Here is a 22,301-nt window from a genome sequence, read left to right as displayed (position 1 = left end):
CAACTGTGCTGCCCCTCTGCATCATTGCTTAGTGCGTCAGAAACGCCTCCTTCTCAAACTGCAGGATGAATTCTATCATGTTTTGATCACTGGCCCCAAGGGTTCCTGTACATTAACCCTAACCCTAATGCGTTAAACTGTAACCAATTCCCATTCATTACACACACCCAATCCAGAATAGTTGTTCCCCACGTGAACTCAGCCATGAGCTGCTCTAAAAGGCATTCTACAAATTCCTTCTGTTAGGATCCAGCACCAAGCTGACTTTTCCAATGACCTGCATATTGAAATCCCCAGTGACTATCACCCTCTTTCTAATGATTTTACACTGCAACCCATCCTGTTGTTGATTGCAATTTTGGCCTGTAATCAACCACTTCTGACTACATGCTGCCTTTGTAGACCAACTGGCCCTCAGCCCTAAACCAACTAACCCTTAGCCCAATATGCTGGTTCCCAACCTCCTGCCATGGTAGTTTAAACCCTCCTGAACAGCTGTAACAAACCTGCCCACAGGGATATTGGTTCCCCACCCCCTGCCCCCAGGTTCAGATGTAACCCATCTGTTTTGTATAGGTTCTACCTTCCCCAGAAGAGAACTCAATGATCCAGAAATCTGAAGCCCTGCCCCTTGCACCAGTTCTTTAGTTGTGCATTCAGTCCATTTTTACCCTCACTGGTGCTGGCAGAGGCAGCAATCCAGAGATTAGTACCCTGGAGCTCCTCACTCTCAACGGTGTCCAAAGTGGTATACTTATTAATGAAGGGAATAGCCAAAGGGGGACTCTGCACTGGCTGCCCATTTCCCTTCCTTCTCCTGACAGTCACCCAGTTATCAGCCTCCTGCAACCTGGGGTTGACTACCTCCATGTAGCTCCCATCTCTCACTTCCTCAGTCTCCCGTATGAGCCGAGGACGATCAAGCTGCATTTCCTTCCAGTTTCTTAACACGTTCCTTGAGGAGCTGCAGCTCAGTGCACCTGATACAGTTGTGGTTGTTCGAGAACCTGGAGCTCTCCCACAATACCCACATCTCACACAAAGAACACAACACAGCCTCTGGAACCATTTTCACTGCACAAACCGTGTCCTAAATGAAGAAACTTACCAAATGCTTACCTCGCCAAAGCTTGCTGAACCAAAGCCACTCCTAAACTGGCCCATTCACACAATGCAACTAAACACCCTAAATCCTGTACCCAGTGCCCTGACTGATGAAGACCGGTGAGCCAAACACCACCGTCACCACCCTGTCTACCTGTGACTCTGTTTCCAGGGAACCTCAGTCCTTCTGTTCAACAACAATCCCCTAAGTCCTGTCGTCCACTGTGAAACGTCTGGGATAAACCCAAAGTGGGGAATTACTCAGTGAGTCAGGCAGGGCCTGTGGATAGAGTTTGATACAAATGGGGAATTACTCAGTGAGTCAGGCAGGGCCTCTGAGGAAAGATTGGCATGGCCAATCTGGACATCGGAGGTTTTGAGAGGTAGCGACTTCAATCAGGTCCACTGCCTAAGCAGAAAAGTAGCAGCGGGTCGCTACAGCGAGAAACAGCTTTGATCAGCAATCAATCCATGTTTGGGATTGATTAGCAAGAGTAAATTAACAGGGCAAGTGCAGCAGCCATCATCTGAGTGGACAGAGTTGGACTGGTGATCTTGAGGCTTTAGCTCTTTGAGGCTTCTGCAAGGAGAGGCTTCAGTCAGAGAAAGCAAAGAAAAGCTGGAGGTTGAGTTTTGCTCTTCCCTTTATATCTGCTCAGTAGGATAGTAGAGATGCTCCTTTTGCGGGATGGGAAAGCAGGGAGATGCCAGTGTTCCTGACGACAGCTGCAAGAGGTGCATCCAGCTGCAGCTTCTAAAGATCTGCGTTAGGGAGTTGGACCTGGGACTGGGTGAACCCTGGATCACTTGGGAGGCTGAGGGGGTGAAAGACAGGACATATAGAGAGTTAGTTACACCCAAGATGCAAGGCACAGGAAACGGGGGTGACAGTCAGGAAGAGGAAAGGGGTTAAGAGTACCCCGTGGCCACCCCCCTCAAAAATGGGTATATCACTTTGGATATTGTCGGTGGGATGACCTAACAGAGGAAAGTCACAGTGGTCGGGTTTTCTGGCTGAGTCTGGCTCTGTGATTCAGAAGGGAAGGGGAGGAGGAAGAGGCATGCTGTGGTGATAGGGGGAGTCCACAGAACCATATGACATAGCAGCAGAATTAGGCCATCGAGACTGCTCCACCATTCCATCATGGTTAATCCTGGATCCCACTTAACCCCATACACCTGCCGTTAGTTAGGGGAATGGACAGGCGGTTTTGTGGGTGAGAATAAGACTCTCTGTTGGTATGTTGCCTCCTGAGTTCCAGAGTCCAGGTTGAGAGTGTTGTTAAGAAGGCTGGTGTGTTGGCCTTCATCAACTGTGAGAGTGAGTTCAAGAGCCGTGAGGTAATGTTGCAGCTATGCAAGAGCCTGGTCAGACCCCGCGTGGAGTACTGTGCTCAGTTCCGGTCACCTCACTACAGGAAGGATGTGGAGACTATAGAGAGAGTGCAGAGGAGATTTACAAGGATGTTGCCTGGATTGGAGAGCATGCCTTATGAGAATAGGTTGAGTCAATTTGGTCTTTTCTCCTTGGAGTGACGGAAGATGAGAGGTGACCTGATAGAGGTGTATAAGATGATGAGAGGCATTGATTGTGTGGATAGTCAGAGGCTTTTTCCCAGGGCTGAAACGGCTAACACGAGGGGCCATAGTTTTAAGGTGCTTGGAAGTAGGTACAAGGGGGATGTCAGAGACAAGTTTTTCACACATAAGAGTGGTGGGTGTGTGCAATGCACTGCCAGTGACGGTGGTGGAGGCAGATATAATAGGGTCTTTTAAGAGACTCATGGAGCTTAGAAAATTAGAGGGCTATGCAGTAAGGAAATTCTAGGCAGCTTCCAGTGTAGGTTACATGGTTGATACAACATTGTGGGCCGAAGATTGTGCTGTAGATTTTCTGTGTTCTATATTCATCTTGGATTGAGTCCTCAGCATGCTTAAGTGGGAAGGTGAACAGGAAGAAGTCATGGTCCATGTAAGGACCAATGCCATGGGTAGGATAAGTGTCAAGGTTCTGCACAGGGAGTTCAGGGAGTTAGGTACTAAGTTAAATGGCAGGACCTCCAGGGTTGTGATCTCAGGAATACTACCTATGCTACGTGCTAGTGAGGCCAGAACTAGGATGATTATAATAATTAATACAAGGCTAAGGAGTTGGTGTTGGAGGAAGGGCATGATTTTTGAATTGTTGGGCTCTCCTGCAGGGAAGTGGGACCTGTACAGAAGGGAAGGTTTGCATCTGAACTGGAGGGAGACTAATATCCTAGCAGGAAGGTTTGTTCATGCTGCACAGTGGGGTTTAAACTAGAATTGCAGGGGGGGATGGGAACAAGAATGCCAGAACAGTTAGTGGAGAGGTTGTGGAGGGAGATATTGGAAAGACCTCAGACAAAGTTAGGAATCAAAATGTTGAGCTTGGTGTGACTAGTGTCCTGAGTTGCATAAATCTCAATGCAAGTTGTACCGTAGAAAAGGCAGATAATAGCGCTGAGAATTAGGTAGCTGGTTTACAAACAGAGGCAATGTGTACAGAGGAGAGGCTGTTGATGGGGCAAAATTGCAGTCAACAGATGAGTTGCAACATAAGAGGTGGACAAAATGGAAAAAGATGAATACAGGACTGACGGCGTTATATTTGAATGAGTGCAGTGTACAGATGAACAGTTGTAGATTGGCAGGTATGATGTTGTAGGCATTACTGAATCATGGCAAAAAGAAGATTATAGCTGGGAACTCTAACGTTCAAGCATGCACATTGTATTGAAAGGACAGGCAGAAAGTCAGAGGGGGCGGTGTTGCTTTGTTGGTAAAAATATGAAATCAATTCATTAGACAGAGATGAAATAGGGTCAGAAGGTGTTGAATCATTGTGGATAGGCTAAGGAACTGCAAGGATAAAAAGTCCCTGATGGGAGAGGTATACGGACCCAAAACAGTAATAAGAATGTGGTCCACAAATTGCAATGGGAGATAGAAAACGTATGACAAAAGGGCGACGTTACGATAGTCGTGGGGGGTTTCAATAATCAGGTAAACTGGCAAAATCAGTTTGGTGCTGGACTCCCAGAGGGTGAATTTCTACAATACTTATGAGATGGCTTTTTAGCAGCTCGTGGTTGAGCAACCAAGGGAATCAGCTGTTCTGGATTGGGTATTGTGCAGTGAACTGTATTTGATTAGAAACATAGAAAAGCTACAGCACAATACAGGCCATTCGGCCCACAAAGCTGTGCTGAATGTGTTCCTGCCTTAGAAATTACTTAGGGTTACTCATAGCCCTCCATTTTTCTAAGCTCCATGTACCTGTCCAGGAGTCTCTTAAAAGACCCTTTTGTATCCTCCTTTACCTCTGTCGCCAGCAGCCCATTCCACGCACTCACCACTCTCTGCATAAAAAAAACTTACCCCTGACATCCTCTGTTCCTTCTTCCAAGCACCTTAAAACTGCGCCGTCTCATGCTAGTTATTCCAGCCCTGGGAAAAACCCTCTGACTATACACACGATCAATGCTTATCATCTTGTACACTTCTATCAGGTCAACTCTCATCCTCTGCCGCTCCAAGAAGAAAAGGTCGAGTTCACTCAACCTGTTTTCGTAAGGCATGCTCCCCAATCCAGGCAACATCCTTGTAAATCTCCTCTGCACCCTTTCTATAGTTTCCACATCCTTCCTGTAGTGAGGTGACCAGAACTGAGCACAGTACTCCAAGTGGGGTCTGACCAGGGCCCTATGTAGCTGCAACATTACCTCTCGGCTCTTAAACTCAATCCCACGATTGATGAAGTATGCCTTCTTAACCACAGAGTCAACCCCAAGATCCCTCTGATCCTCCACACTGCCAAGAGTCTAACCATTAATACTATATTCTGCCATCATATTTGACCTACCAAAATGAACTACCTCACACTTATCTGGGTTGAACTCCATCTGCCACTTCTCAGCCCAGTTTTGCATCCTATCAAGGTCCCGCTGTAACCTCTGACAGCCCTCCACATTATCCATAACACCCCCAACCTTTGTGTCATCAGCAAATTTACCAACCCATCCCTGCACTTCTTAGGTCCCAGAATGGATCCCTGAGGCACACCATTGGTCACCGACCTCCATGCAGAATATGACCCGTCTACAACCACTCCTTGCCTTCTGTGGGCAAGCCAGTTCTGGATCCACAAAGCAATGTCCCCTTGGATCCCATCCCTCCTTATTTTCTCAATAAGCCTTGCATGGGGACCTTATCAAATGCCTTGCTGAAATCCACATACACCACATCTACTGCTCTACCTTCATCAATGTGTTCAGTCACATCCTCAAAAAGTTCAATCAGGCTCGTAAGGCACGATCTGCCTTTGACAAAGCCATGCTGACTATTTCTAATCATATTATGCCTCTCCAAATGTTCATAAATCCTGCCTGTCAGGATCTTCTCCATCAACTTACCAACCACTAAAGTAAGACTCACTGGTCTATAATTTCCTGGGCCATCCATACTCCCTTTCTTGAATGATAGAACAACATCTGCAACCCTCCAGTATTCCAGAGCCTCTCCCGTCCTCATTGATGATTCAAAGATCATCGTCAGAGACTCAGCAATCTCCCCCCTCGCCTCCCACAATAGCCTGGGGAACATTTCGTCCGGTCCTGGAGACTTATCCAACTTGATGCTTTCCAAAAGCTCCAGCACATCCTCTTCCTTAATATCTACATGCTCAAGCTTTTCAGTCCGCTGCAAGTCATCCCTACAATTGCCAAGATCCTTTTCCATAGTGAATACTGAAGCAAAGTACTCATTAAGTACATTGCCATCTCCTCTGGTTCCAAACACACTTTTCTACTGTCACACTTGATTGGTCCTATTCTCTCATGTCTTCTCCTCTTGCTCTTCACGTACTTGCAGAATGCCTTGGCGTTTTCCTTAATCCTGCTCACCAAGGCCTTCTCATGGCCCCTGCTGGCTCTCCTAATTTCTTTCTTAAGCTCCTTCCTGCTAGCTTTATAATCTTCTAGATCTCTATCAATACCTAGTTTTTTGAACCTTTTGTAAGCTCTTCTTTTCTTCTTGACTAGATTTACAACAGCCTTTGTACACCACGGTTCCTGTACCCTACCATCCTTTCTCTGTCTCATTGGAATGTACCTGTGCAGAACTCCATGCAAATATCCCCTGAACGTTTGCCACATTTCTGCCATACGTTTCCCTGAGAACATCTGTTTCCAATTTATGTTTCCAAGTTCCTGCCTGATAGCCTCATATTTCCTCTTACTGTAATTAAACTCTTCCTTAACTTGTCTGTTCCTATCCCTCTCCAATGCTTGGTAAAGGAGATAGAATTGTGATCACTATCTCCAAAATTCTCTCCCACTGAGAGATCTGACACCTGACCAGGTTCATTTCCCAATACCAGATCAAGTACAGCCTCTCCTCTTGTAGCTTACCTACATATTGTGTCAAGAAACCTTCCTGAACACACCTAACAAACTCCACCCCATCTAAACCCCTCACTCTAGGGACATGCCAATCGATATTTGGGAAATTAAAATCTCCCACCATGACAACCCTGTTATTATTACACCTTTCCAGAATATGTCTCCTTATCTGCTCCTTGATGTCCCTGTTACTATTGGGTGGTCTATAAAAATCACCCAATAGAGTTATCGACTCCTTCCTGTTCCTAACTTCCACCCACAGAGACTCCGTAGACAATTCCTCCATGTCTTCCTCCTTTTTTGCAGCTGTGACACTATCTCTGATCAGCAGTGCCACAACCCACCTCTTTTGCCTCCCTCCCTGTCCTTTCTGAAACATCTAAATCCTGGCACTTGAAGTAACCATTCCTGCCCCTGAGCAATCCAAGTCTCTGTAATGGCCACATTATAGCTCCAGAGAGCTTAAGGTAAAAAAAAACAAACTCTCAGGGGCAAGTGATCATAATATGATTAAATTTACCCTGACATTTGAGAAGGAGAAGCTAAAGTCAGATGTATCAGTATTACAGTGGAGTAAAGGGAATTACAGAGGATGAGAGAGGAGTTGGCTAGAATTTATTGGAAAAGAACGCTGGCAGGGATGACAGCAGAGCAGCAATGACTAAAATACTTCTTCCTCTTTGGGATGGATATATCCTGTGCCTTTTAAGTTGCTTCTAGAAATTTCGAAGGAAAGATGACACAGCTGTGGCGACAAGAGAAACCTAAGCCAACATAAAAGCCAAAGAGAGGGCATATAATGGAGCAAAAATTATTGGGAAGTTAGAGGATTGGAAAGCTTTCAAAAACCGACAGAAAACAACAAATAGGTCGTTAAGAAGGTAAAGATGGAACATGAAAGTAAGTGAGCCAATAGTATTAAAGAGGATACCAAAAGTTGCTTCAGATTCATAAAGTGTATGAGAGGCAAGAATGGATATCGGACCGCTGGAAAACTATGCTGGAGAGGTAGTAATGGGAGGCAACAAAATGGTAGATGGAGTGAATAAGTATTTTGCATCAGTCTTCATTGTGGAAGACACTAGCAGCATGGTGGAAGTTCCAGGTGTCAGGGGTCATGAAGTGTGTGAAGTTACCATAACTAGAGAGAGGGTTCTTGGGAAACTGAAAGTTCTGAAGGTAGATAAGTCTCTTGGACCAGATGGTCTACACCCCAGGGTTCTGAAAGAAGTGGCTGAGGAGATTGTGGAAGCATTAGTAATGATCTTTCAAGAATAACTAGATTCTGGAATGGTTCTGGAATGGTCCTGGAAGACTGGAATATTGCAAATGTCAATCTACTCTTCAAGAAGGGAGAGAGGCAGAAGAAAGGAAACTATAGGCCAGTTAGTCTGAACTCAGTGGTTGGGAAGATGTTGGAGTTGATTATTAAGGATGAGGTGTCAGGGTACTTGGAGGCACATGATACAATAGGCCGTAATCAGTATGGTCTTCTCAAGGGAAAATCTTGCCTGACAAATCTGGTGGAATTCTTTGAAGAAGTACAATTAAGATAGACAAAGGAGAATCAGTTGATGTTGTTTACTTGGATTTTCAGAAGGCCTTTGACAAGGTCCCACACGTGAGGCTGCTTAGCAAATTACGAGCCCATGGTATTAGAGGAAAGATTCTGGCATGGATAAAGCAGTGGCTGATTGGCTACCAGTGACTAGTTGTGTTCCAAAGGGGTCTGTGTTGGGACCAATTCTTTTTATATTATATGTCAATGATTTGGATGATGGAATTGATGGCTTTGTTGTAAGGACTGCAGATGATATGAAGATAGGTGGAGAGGCAGGTAGTTTTGAGGAAGTAGAGAGGCTACAGAAGGACTTAGATCAGGAGAATGGGCAGAAAAATACTGAAATACAGTGTGGAAGGCTGAAAGGGACTCTGAAGAATAGAGTAGATCTTATAGAACCATATAAAATTATGAAAGGGGTAGATAAGATAGAGGCAGGAAAGTTGTTTCCACTGGTCGGTGAGACTAGAACTAGGGGACATAGCCTCAAGATTCGGCGGAGTAGATTTAGGACGGTGATGAGGAGGAACTGCTTTTCTCAGAGAGTGGTGAATCTGTGGAATTCTCTGCCCAATGAAGCAGTGGAGGCTACCTCACTAAATATATTTAAGACGAGGTTTGATAGATTTTTGCATAGTAGGGGAATTAAGGGTTATGGGGAAAAGGCAGGTAGGAGGAGATGAGTCCATGGTCAGGGAGCCCTTGTGTAGGATTCTCTAAAGGTTAATTTACAGGTTGAGTCTGTGCTGAGGAAGGCAAACGTAATGTTAGCATTCATTTCAAGAGGACTAGAATATAAAAGCAAGGATGTAATGTTGAGGCTTCATAAAGCTCTGGTGAGGCCCCACTTGGAGTATTGTGAGCAGTTTTGAGCCCCTTATCTCAGAAAGGATGTGCTGAAACTGGAGAGGGTGCAGTGGAGGTTCATGAAAATGATTCCAGGATTGAATGGTTTATCATATGAAGTGCTTTTGATGGCTCTGGGCCCTTATTCCCTAGAATTCAGAAGAATGTGAGGTGATCTCATTGAAACTAATGGAATGGTTCGGCCTTGATGGAGTGGATGTGGACAGGATGTTTCCTATAGTAGGAGAGTCTAAGACTAGAGGGCACAGAGGTGTCCTTTTAGAACAGAAATGAGGAGGAATTTTTTTAGCCAGAGAGTGGTGAATCTGTGGAATTCTTTGCCACAAGCAGCTGTGGAGGCCAAGTCTTCATGTATACTTAAGACAGAGGTTGTTGATAGATTCTTGATTGGTCAGGGCATGAAGGAATACAGGGAGAAGGCAAGAGATTAGGACTGAGAGGAAGATTGGATCAGCCATGAAATGGCGGAGCAGACTCAAACAGCCGAATTGCCCAGTTCTGCTCCTGTATCTTATAGTCTTAGTGAGACGGGCAGGGACTGTGGGGAGAGACTGGCATGGATGGGGTAGTCTCTTCACTCTACAGTTCTATAAAACATCACTGACACAATGGCCTCTTGTGGGGAAAGCTAGAGTTGGAAGTAAGAAGTTGGGTGGGGGGGGGTCACAGTTTAAAACGCGGGGCTGGCATATTTCAGACAAAATGTTGTGGGGAGGGGCTGTGGGGAAACTGTTTTTTTCCCTTTGGTAAGTGACAGGGATGTTGGGAAGGAAAAGGGCTTCTGGAGAAGAGAGGTGGAGGTGGTTGGGCAGGGAGTATGGTGGGGGGTGAGGCAGGGGATATGGATGAGGTGGGAAGAGGTTGAGGGAGTTTGGGACAGGTTAGGGAGGGAGATGGGTAGAACAGTTGAAGGAACAAAGCAGGGCAGGTGAACAAGGGTGAGGGGAGTGTGGGAGAGGTTGAGGGGGGGTAGAGGGGTAGATCAGTTGAGGGGACGAAGCAGGGAGGTGGATGAGGTTGGAAGAAGTTGAGGGGGATGTGGAAGATGCTAATAGGGAAGGAGAGGAGTAGATGATGGGTTGAGGGTGGAATGGGAAAGTGCAGCAGCCACTGGAGGGGCCAGGCAACCTCCTCATCAGCCTCTGACTTGTAATCTTTATCCGCACTCCAGGTTAAGCTGCTGCAGGGACTGGGGCTGAACTCGACCCTGATCACTGATGGCTCCACACCAGTCAACCTCTTCGCCACTGCCAAGGGCATGTTGGGACTGCCGCTGACCAGCGCAGGCAAGGCAGGAGCAGAGTGACGATGGATATATGTCTCTGTATAAATAAATGCCAGTTACAAATGAGAGATGAGTCTTTCATCACATGACGCTCTGTTGTTTGGGGTTCCCCTCTTCAGGAGCCATGTGCGGTGTTCCCCTCCCGTTAAACCAAACCGGAAGCCGCATGCAGAGTCCCCCTTGTGTTAGAATGCACTGGGAGACCTGTGTATGTAAATCTGAAAGATACGGGCAGGGAGTAGGAGGAGGCTACAGAGGCAATGGAGGAGCACTCTGTAAGGCAGCAGAGAGGGAATTGTGACCACAGGTTGAGGGATTTGGAGAGAGTAAGGGAATGGGATAGGAACCTCAAACAGTGTCACAGAGGGACAGACCCCTCAGTCTACCATGTCTCTCCTGCTGACACGATATCCATCGTTTTTCATGTCCAACAACCTCTTAAACACCTCATCGTATCTGTCTTTACCACCACCCCTGACAGAAAATTCCAGACACCTACCACTTTGTGTGCAAAATAAACTTGCCCTGGATATCTCCTTCAAACTTCCTCCCCTCGCACCTTAAATGCATGCTCTCTGGTATTAGACATTTCCACCAGCTCTCCACTGTTATCTGTGCCTCTCATCATCTTATAAACCTCTATCAGGAATCCCTTCATTCTCTGCCACTCCAGACAGCATCCTGGTGACCCTCTTCAAAGGCCCCTCACCCTTCCTGTAATGGGACAACCAGAGATTAATGTAATACTCCAGAATCGGCCTAACCAGAGTTCTAGAAAACAGCAACATAACATCCTGATTCTTGAACTCAATGCTTTGACTAACAATAGCAAGTACGCGTACGCCTTTTTTTATCTGCTCGGCCACTTTCAGGGAGTGGTGGACTTGACTGCAAGATTCCTCTGTACATCAACATTGTTAAGATTCCTGCCATTAACTTTGTCCTGTCTCTTTACATTTAACACCCCAAAGTGTAACCTCTCTCACTTGCCTAGATAAATTCCATTTGCCAATTCTCCGCCCGTGTCTGCCACTGATCTATATCCTGCTGTGTCCTTTCACAAACTTCTACACTGTCCCCAACTTCACCAATCCCTGTATCCATCCACCCATGTTTTCATCAGGCCACTTCTATCTCTCACAAACAGCTGAGGTACCTGCTGGTTCCCTGTGGAACACCACTAGTCACATACCTCCAGATAGAATAAGCCCCATTGATACTGTCCACTGTCTTCCTTGGACAAGCCAATTCTGAATCCAAACAGCTAATTCAATGTGCATCCCATACATTTTAACTTTCTGGATAAGCCTCCCATGAGAGGTCTTTGTCAAGTGGCTTTCTAATATACATGTAGGCTATATTCACTGCCCCATCCTCAAAAATCACCTTCACACCACCTCAAAAAAAAACTCAGGCAAGTTGCTTTGTACAAAGCCATGCTGACTGTCCAAAAACTGTTTATGCTTTTCCAAATGTGAATATTTTACAAACATTTCTCTGGAAAACAGCCATCGATAGCCTGGTTTTTCAGCACTATGCCAGTTGTACACAGAGGAATCCCACTGGCTGAGATGAGATTCTGCAGATGCTGCAATGCTGGAATAACACACACCACATGGTGGAGGAACTCAGCAGCTTAGGCAACATCCATGGAAGGATGTAATCGATGTTTTGGACTGACATCTGGGCAGGTTGGGAGTGTAGAAGAACAAGGGGTGACCTTACAGAGGAGTATAAACCTTGAGGGGCATAGACTGGGTGAACATGCACAGTCTTTTCCCCAAGAATCAGAGGGCACAGGTTTAAACTGAGGTTTAATAGGGACCTGAGAGACAACTTTTTAACCCAGAGAGTGGTCTGTATATGAAAGAAGTAGGAATATTAACAACATTTAAAAGACACGAGAGGGTAAATGATTAGGAAAGGATTATAGGCTAAATGTGGTGAGATGGGACTCATTTAGATGGAAATCTGAGTTATATGTGAGACTCAGATAATCCAGGATTATCCCCATTTCCCTTGTGAAACAATGGAATAACATTAACTATTCGGTGATCCTCTGAGTTCTCACCTGCTGCTAAAGAAGGCCTGAAGATTTTGATCAAGACCCCAGCAATATCAGCTCTTGCCTCTCTCAATAACTAGGGCTGTATCCCGTTTGGTCTGGGGACTTATCCACCTCAGTGTTCTCCAAGAGATCAAACACCACATCTTTCTTAATCTCAAATGACCTAGCATATTAACACACTAGATACTGATCGCCCTTTATGTCCATCACCTTGGTAAGTACGGATGCAAAGTATTCTTGGAGGATACATCCAAACACATTTCCCTCCTTTATCTTTGAGTGGTCCTACCCTAGAATTTAGCACAGCACAGTAATGGCCCTTCAGCCCATGATGCGCTGACCTTTTTAAACTCATTACTACTACTATGTCGACTCAGGCCTAGGAGGCCGGCGTTGGGCATGATGACGGACTCTCCACTTCTCCCTCTACCTCATCAGTGTGTTCAGTTCATCTACATTAGCTGCGCCGCTGTCTTCTAGGAGCATGTTGACCATAGTCTTGGGAGGGTGCCCAGGGTTCATTCTCCCATGCTTGGACTCCCATATGATGACTAGACTGGCAGGTAGCTCGGGGTGGTGTAGACAATGCCCCGCTAGTTGCAGTCTTCTCGCCTCGATTTTAATGGTGAGCATCGGTAGGTCGTCATGGAGCTCGACGTTCGACATGTGCTGTTGCCAACTCACGTCAAGAGCCAGCCGGAGCATTCGTGTATAGCAGCCATCTAGAGACTTTCGCATAGTCTTGGTGAGTGTCCACGTCTCATATCAGTATGTGAGAATGGACTCTATGACTGCTATGAAGATCTTTTTAAGCCCTCTGGTCAGGTTCGATTTCCTTCATGTTGTTCATAGCCCTGCACGCCAGCGCCTTCCGTATCTTTATGTCCTTCTCCGAACTCATTCTTGACCCGAGGTACTTGAAGTCAAAGACTTTCTTAATAGTATCATTCTTTACGGTCTTGAGAGTATCTTTTTTGCAGTTGAATGCCATGCATTCTGTCTTTTTAGCATTTAGGTGAAGTCCAACTTTATTGCACTCAATTTCCAGTTTTGTCAGTAGCTGCTGTGCTTCCTCCATCTGGTCAGAGAGCAGGACTATGTCATCTGCAAAATTGAGATCTGTGAGTGTAACCCACTCCACCATTAATCTTACCTTTTCATCCTGTAAAACTTTGTAGCTCTTCATTTTCCTTATATCCATGTTGCTGACTGAAATAGTGCTAGTCTGCATTGTGGACATGCTATGTTGCCATTGGAATATGTTGTGACACTTGCAGGCTGCCCCAGTATATCCTTGAGTTGTGCTGCCTGTTAATGTAGAAGACACTACACTGTATGTTTTGATGTACACGTGATAAATCAATGCATCTGAATCTGGTTGATGTATCTGCCTCTACCACTACCCTGGCAGAGCATTCCTCACACTTACCACATTCTGTGTTTAAAAACAAATCCTATCTCTGACATCCTCCTAAACTTTCCTCCAACCGAGACCTCAATGGTGGATCTCTCCGAAGATGATGACACAGCACAATGGCAGTGAAGGGTTGCCACTCACCACACCGCTGATCTGTTAAGGACAGATGCCCATGCAGATCCTGGATCAGCCTCCACAGCTACCTGAGGACCCACCGATAGATGACCCCTTTGGAGAACACCATATTCGACTCGAGTGATCACAGAACTTGTACTACTTTCCTCCACCTTAAATGGATGTCCTCTGGTATTGGCTATTGCCACCTTAGGAAAAAGTTTTTTTCATTTTTAAATCTTTTTTATTAATTATTGAAGATCAACAAAAAATAGATTAATCAAGTCAACATGTCAATATGTACAATGAGAATTAAATTATCAAATGACTGATTAACAAAGCTAAACAATATATCAATAATAATAAGAAAAAATAAAATGCTAAAACTATTTTTTGGAAAAAAGAAAGAAGAAAAAAAGAACCCCTACTAACTAAAACAAACAAAAAATCCCTACTAATAGAAAAAAATGAAAACAAAACCCATTGGGAGCACAACCCCAGAGCTATACGCTGTACAAGCTTCCATAAAAGAAAAAAATCAATCTGCCAACTCAAATCCATTTAAACAAGAATCAGAAGGGGACCATCTTAATTAAATCAAATCAAATGATAGTAGCAGGCAAAAGAGCCCCACCTTTTCTCAAAGTCAAATCAAGGATCAAAAGTTCAACTTCTGATTTTCTACAAACTAAGACATAACATCACCTGAGAGAACCATTGTATCAAAGTGGGAGCAGAAGCATCTTTCCATTTCAACAAAATAGCCCTTCTGGCCAATAATGTGACAAATGCAATTACATGTTGGTCTGATATAGAAATACCATGAATATATTGAGGGACTATACTGAACAAAACTGCCAATTTACGAGGTTGTAAATTAATTTTTAAAGCTTTAGAAATCGTAGAGAAAATAGATTTCTAAAACTGTTTCAATACAGAACACGACCAAAACATACGTGTCAATGTAGCTGTCTCAGTTTTACATCTGTCACACTGACTATCAACATTAGGAAATATTTTAGACAGTGTCTCCTTTGTCAAATAATAACGATGTACAATTTTAAATTGAATTAGAGAGTGACTGGCACAAATCGAAGATGAGTTAACCAACTTCAAAATTCGCAACTAATCCTCTGTTATCAAGGTCATGTTAAACTCTCTTTCCCAATCTTGCTTAATCTTAAGTAAAGGATAATTGTACTGTTGTAATAGTAAATTATATATTTTCCTAATAAAACCTTTCACTAAAGGATTCATTTTTTAAGTAAAGTCTAACAGGTCAGAATCTTGTATATATGGAAAATTACTTAAATATTCTTGTAAGAAATGTCTGACCTGAAGATATTGCAAGAAATGTGAGTATGAGAGAGAGTATTTAGTTACTAATTTCTCAAAAGACATCAATCCGCCTTCATGGAACAGATCTATGAAGGAATAGACTCCTTTATTCCTCCAAAGAAAAAAGGTAGGATCACTAAGTGAAAGTTTAAATAAATAATTTATATAAATTAAACTAAGGAGGTTAATTTTTTGAGACTAAAAAAATTATGAAACTGGTACCAAATTCATAATGACTGCTTAATCATAGGATATAAATTTAGATTAGAAATTTTGGCTAGTTATACAGGTAAAAAAGCTCCTAATAACGAAGTTAAGTAAAATTGTTTCACAGCTTTTAATTCCAAATCAACCCAAGGTGGTTGTTCATTTTTATCAATCCAATATAACCAAGAACACACATAAAGTATATTAACAGCCCAATAATACATTCTTAAATTTGGCAGAGCAAGACCTCCATCCTTTTTTAATTTTTGTAAATGATATTTCCCAATTCTTGGTCTTTTATTATTCCAAACAAAAGATGAAATAATAGAATCAGCCTGATCAAAAAAACTTCTTAGTTTAAAAAAAAGGATTATTTTGAAATGCATATAAAAATTTTGGTAAAATCATCATTTTAACTGCATGAATTTGGCCAGCTAACGAAAGTGTAAGTGGATTCCATCTACAAAATAATTGCTTCATAAAATCCACTAAAGGGAACCAAATTAGCTCTATAAAGGTCTATAATTTTTAGTGATGATAATACCTAAATATTTAAGACTCTGTAACTTTAAAAGGAATGTCATTATATACAAAAGCAGAATCATTTAGAGGAAATAATTCACTTTTATGAAGGTTTAGTTTATATCCTGAAAACTTTACAATTTCATTTAATAGTTTCAATAAACTAGGAATGGATTCTTCAGGATTCGAAACATAAACTAAGAGATCATCAGCATAAAGGGAGATCTTATGAATAGTCCCATTTATGGAAATTCCTTGAATATCTTTAACTTCACGAGGTGCAATAGACAAAGGTTCCAGCACCAAATTTAATAACAAAGGACTTAACGGACATCCTTGTCTCTTACCCTGCAAAAGCCAGAAAAAAGGAGATCTGCAATTATTAGCAATAACAGTGGCAATAGGGATTTTACATATCATTCTAATCCACATATTAAAATTAGTACCAAAGCTGAATTTCTCTAAAATGTTAAATAAGTATTTCCATTCAACTGTATGAAATGCCTTTTCAACATCAAGAGAAACAACACATTGGGGAGTCTTAGACAGGGATGAATATATAACATTTAACAGTCTCCGAGTATTAGAGAAGGAATAACGGCCTTTTATAAAACCTGTTTGGTCCTGAGAAATAATTTTAGCTAGAATGTTCTCCAGTCGATTAGTCATTATTTTTGAAAGAATTTTAGCATCACATTTAATAATGAGATAGGTCTATATGAAGCACAGTCAGTAGGGTCTTTATCTTTCTTAAGAATTAAAGAAATAGAAGCTTCATAAAATGTGGAAGGTAACTCTCCTAACAAAAAAGAATCTTTAAGCGTTTCCAACATATATGGAGAAAGCAATTTTTCAAATTTTTTATAAAATCCTACAGAAAAACCATCCAATCCAGGAGCTTTACCAGACTGCATTAAAAGAATAGATTTCTGAATTTCTTTTGCAGTAATAGGAGTATCAAGAGTTCATTGATCTTCAACAGATATTCTAGGAAAATCAATCTTTTGTAAAAAATCATTAATTTTAGAAGGATCAGCTGGAAACTGAGATTTATAAAGTTCACTGTAAAAGTCTTGAAAAATTTTATTAATGTCTTCCTAATTACAAGCTAAACTACTGTCTCCCTTATGAATTTTTAAAATTTGTCTTTTAGCTCTAGCTGCCTTTAATTGGGATGCTAATAGCTTATTATTTTTATCTCCAAACACATAAAATTGACTTTTCAATTTAGGCAAATTTCTTTCAATAGGATAAGTTAATAGTAAATTATATTGTGATTGAAGTTCAGCCCTTTGTTTAAATAAAGATTAGGAAATTAGGAGAGACTGCATAAATATTATCCAAGTCTTTAATTTGTTTTGAAATCTTATCTAACTCTATTTTTGTCTGTTTCTTAAACTTAGCTAAATAGGAGATTATCTGACCTCGCAAATATGCTTTAAATGTATCCCATATAATCAATTTCGACACATTTCCCGTATTGTTGAAAAGAAAAAAATTATCTCAGTCTCAATAAATTTGACAAAGTCCGAACTTTGTAATAAATTTTCAGGAAAACGCCAAGGCAAGTTTGCAATACCGACATCATTCAATTCAAAAGCTAAGCTTAAAGGAGCATGATCCGAAACAATGATAGCATCATATTCACATTTCTGGACTTTGGACAACAATCAGAAATCAGCTATAAAATAATCGATTCTCGAATACTTTTTATGAACATGTGAATAAAAGGAATAATCTCTGTCATTAGGATGTAGATGTCTCCAGATTTCAATCAAACCATAATCAATTAAAAAAGAGTTAATAAGTGATGCTGAACAATTCGGAAGCCGCTGATTGGTTGAACTCTTGTCAATCAAAGGATTTAGACAACAGTTAAAATCACCACCCATTAACAACATATATTAATTTAAATCTGGCAATAAACCAAATACGTTTTTTAAAAAAGAAGAATCATCTACATTAGGTCCATATAGATTAACCAGGACAATTTTTCTATTACAAATTGTTCCTTTGACAATTAAAAATCTATCATTAGTATAGAAACATAGAAAATAGGTGCAGGAGTAGGCTATTCGGCCCTTCGAGCCTGCACCGCCATTCAGTACGATCATGGCTGATCATCCAACTCAGAACCCTGTACCTGCCTTCCCTCCATACCCCTGATCCCTTTAGCCACAAGGGCCATATCTAACTATCTGACACAATATCTTCTTGGATAAATAAAATATTAGATTTGATAAAAATAGATACTCCCTTCATTTTATTTTGACAAGTGGCATGACATTGAAGGCCCTTCCATGTTTTAAAATATCTATTTTGATCGTCCGTTCTGATATGCGTTTCTTGAGCAAAAATTATATCAGGCTAGAATCGATTAATAATTTTAAAAGTCTTCTTTCACTTAATAGGGTGATTCCAGCCACATACGTTCCAACTAATAACGTTTATCTGTTTAACTACCATAAGTTTTTTTTAACACATAAATACACGCATACCAATGCGGGCTAATCAAAAATGGCAGTGATAAGTATAACCATATAGAAAACATGCATGCTCCAGGACCCTGTAATGGGAAAAAATACAAGAAAAAAAACTGAAAAAAATGAAATTCATCCTACAATGAAACCTATAGTTTGAAACTACCCTCCCACCATCCCGAGAGCTAGAAATCCAGCAAAGAGAAGGAACAGGCCAGAATGCGTCCCCATAGAAAAAGAAAAAAAAGAGAGAACTCTGCGAGCTGCTCAATTGAAACAATGATTTTAAATGTTTTTCTTAATTACCCCCCCTTTACAAAAACACACGGCCCTAAAATAGGAAAGCCCTGCAGAGAGAAAATAAGATGTTTATGCTTAATCATTAAAAATAAACTGGGGAATGCAAAAACAATCTCCAAAGACGTCAAAACAATACAATTAAACCTAAACAAAGAGAAAAATGTCTATGTAATCTCTAACGACGAAAAATCGGTGCCATTATCCCTTTGACTTACTGCCCAATTAAAAAAAACTATTTTTAGAAGAAAAACTGAGACTAATTATCTATTTACTAAGCATTCCTCACTATATATATATATGAAAAAGTCTTTATAAACTATCAAAACTATCACTTAATTAATGAAGAAAAGCAAGAATAAAAACAAATAATCAAACCAGTTAACAATATGTCCGCTGTGTTAATTCACTCAGTATACCAAACAGATTTCGGAAAAGTCATTCATCAGTCAAATCAAGAAGTTCACATCTTCTTTAAATGGCCCATCGATCAAAGGACATCTTCAACCTATCAGAGATCTTCAAAGCTTGTTTTCTTTCAGAAAATTATTCAGCAGATCTAATACCATTCAAACCTCAGCCACCTCCAAAATAAAATTAACATGGTCCAACTCCCTTGTCCATTTGTCCCCCCCATCCCTCCCCACTGATCAACTCCCTTGTCCATTCATCCCCCCCATCCCTCCTCACTAATCTTCCTCCTGGCACTTAATCCTTGTAAGCGGAACAAGTGCTACACATGCCCTTACACTTCCTCCCTTACCACCATTCAGGGCCCCAAACAGTCCTTTCAGCTGAGGCAACACTTCACCTGTGAGTCGACTGGGGTGATATACTGCGTCTGGTGCTCCCGATGTGGCCTTTTATATATTGGCGAGACCCGACGCAGACTGGGAGACCGCTTTGCTGAACATCTACGCTCTGTCCGCCAGAGAAAGCAGGATCTCCCAGTGGCCACACATTTTAATTCCACATCCCATTCCCATTCTGACATGTCTATCCACGGCCTCCTCTACTGTAAAAATGAAGCCACACTCAGGTTGGAGGAACAACACCTTATATTCCGTCTGGGTAGCCTCCAACCTGATGGCATGAACATCGACTTTTCCAACTTCCGCTAATGCCCCACCTCCCCCTCGTACCCCATCTGTTACTTATTTTTATGAACACATTCTTTCTCTCACTCTCCTTTTTCTCCCTCTGTCCCTCTGACTATACCCCTTGCCCATCCTCTGGGTTCCCCCCCCCCGCTGTCTTTCTTCCCGGATCTCCTGTCCCATGGTCCTCTCGTATCCCCTTTTGCCTATCACCTGTCCAGCTCTTGGCTCCATCCCTCCCCCTCCTGTCTTCTCCTATCATTTTGGATCTCACCCTCCTCCTCCCACTTTCAAATCCCTTACTCACTCTTCCTTCAGTTAGTCCTGACGGAGGGTCTCGGCCTGAAATGTCGACTGTGCCTCCTCCTAGAGATGCTGCCTGGCCTGCTGCGTTCACCAGCAACTTTTATGTGTGTTGCTTGAGTTTCCAGCATCTGCAGAATTCCTGTTGTTAACATAGTCCAATGCTGCTTTGGGATCCAAAAAAACACGTGGAGTTGAATCTTTAGGAAATAATTTTAATCGGGCTGGATAGTGACGTGATGGGAATAATCCCTTATCATGGGCTATTTTCATGGCTGGAACGAATTTGAACTGCTGTTCCATAACTTCCCGTGGATAGTCTTCATAAAAACGAATCTTGGAACCCTTGAATTTAAAAGCTCTGTGTTTCCTTGCATATTTTATGATTTGATCTTTAACTTTGAAACGAAGAAAACTGACCAAAACTGACCTTGGTTTATCTGGATCTTGAGATTTCGAAGTGAAAATTCTATGCACTCTTTCATATCGGGAGGCTGAGGTAGAATATCTGGAAACAGAGATTGAAACAAAATAGCAAAATAGTCCAATAACTCCCCACTCTCAGATCCTTCCTTCAGTCCAACAATTCGAATGTTATTCCGACGAGACCTTGCTTCCAGATCGATAATCTTGCGTTGAGACTGTTCCAAGTGGGCTGAAATATCCGCTATCTGACGCTTCGACTCTTTATGCTCAGAATTCAAGGAAATAATATTTTCCTCAACAAACTGAAAACTCTGTCGAAACGACTTCATCTCAGAAATGTTATTATCTATTTTCTTATCGAGAGCCATCAATGCATGTCCCAAACGCTCAGCCCAAACAGGCATATCTTCTGATTTTTCTTTCGAAGTTTTTCCCTTTCCATTGCTGGATTCAGAAAGCTGCTTTCCACTTCTTAAAGATTGTGACATAATGACAACTATTCCCCTCCAAGATCCGACAAATAAAAGTTAAAAAATTAGAGTTTAAACTGGGGAAAAGGAAGAATTAAAGGCAGTCACAGAAATTGTGTGTTACTCCATTAAGCAGCAGGTGGAAGTGTCCTAGGAAAAAGTTAATGGCTCTCTACTCTATTTATGGCTCATCATCTTATACAACTCTATCAAGTTGTCTCTCATCCTCCTCCACTCAAAGAGTCTCAGAGTCACAGAGCCAGGCAGCACTGAAACAGGCCCTTCGGCCCTTCTAGTCAATGCTGACCTGTTTTTGTTTTTACTGCCCATTTCCAACTACCTGCACTATAGCCTCCACACACCTCCCATACATATCATCACCCAAATTTCTCTTTAGTGTCTAAATTGAACCCACATCTTCCACTTCCGCTGGCAGCTTATTCCACACTCCCATCAACCTCTGAGTGAAGAATTCCCCTTCAGATTCCCCTAAAATATTTCACCTTTCACCCTGAACTTATGTCCAATGTGGGGGTGAGAGGGAAGATGGGGTGGAGAGGGAAGGCAGTAAGGAGGGGGCGAGGTCAATTGGGGACAAGGAAACAGAGGGGAGTGTTTATACTTACTATTTTTCAATAACGTAATTGTTTGAACTCACTTGTTACAAACTTACTATCCATACCCTGTACACTGTACATTCTCAACCCAATTACTGATTACAGATGACAGATGACAACGAATATGAAGAGCAGTGTGAGCTGCTTTACTGACTATCGTGCAGTGGCTCGCACATCTCTGGTGATGAAATGTTGAAGGGTTGGTCATAGTGAGAATGAACTCCTGCCTCAGCAAGGACCTGGACCCACTGAAATTTGCCCATCACCAGAATAGGTCTATGGCAGATGTGATCGCAATGGCTCTTCACATGGCCTTAGATCACCTGGACAAAACAAACACCAAAAGAGTTTTGCTAAACAATTGACAATTGCACCTTCACCAGCTGCTCACATGAGACTACTGTCCATAGCTGTGACACAAGAAATCACATCACTGTCACTCTCCTGATACCGTGTGTGACCTGCTCACCTCCGGGTATCCTCCCTCCTCAAGCCTCTTCCTCAGTCACCATCAGAGAGGGCAAAGATCCTACCTCGCTCTACCTTTTCTCATAAAAACATAGTCTCTAATCCAGGCAGCATCCTGGTAAATCTCTGAACCCTCTACAAATTTTCCACATCTTTTCTATAAGGAGGCAATGAGAATTGAATACAATACTCCAATCAGTTTTACAATGCTGCAATATTACCTCGTGACCCTCGAAC

This window comes from Mobula birostris, chromosome 11 (assembly GCF_030028105.1).
Source record: "Mobula birostris isolate sMobBir1 chromosome 11, sMobBir1.hap1, whole genome shotgun sequence".
Classification (NCBI taxonomy): Eukaryota; Metazoa; Chordata; class Chondrichthyes; order Myliobatiformes; family Myliobatidae; genus Mobula; species Mobula birostris.
Note: the sequence above shows the minus strand (reverse complement) of the source record.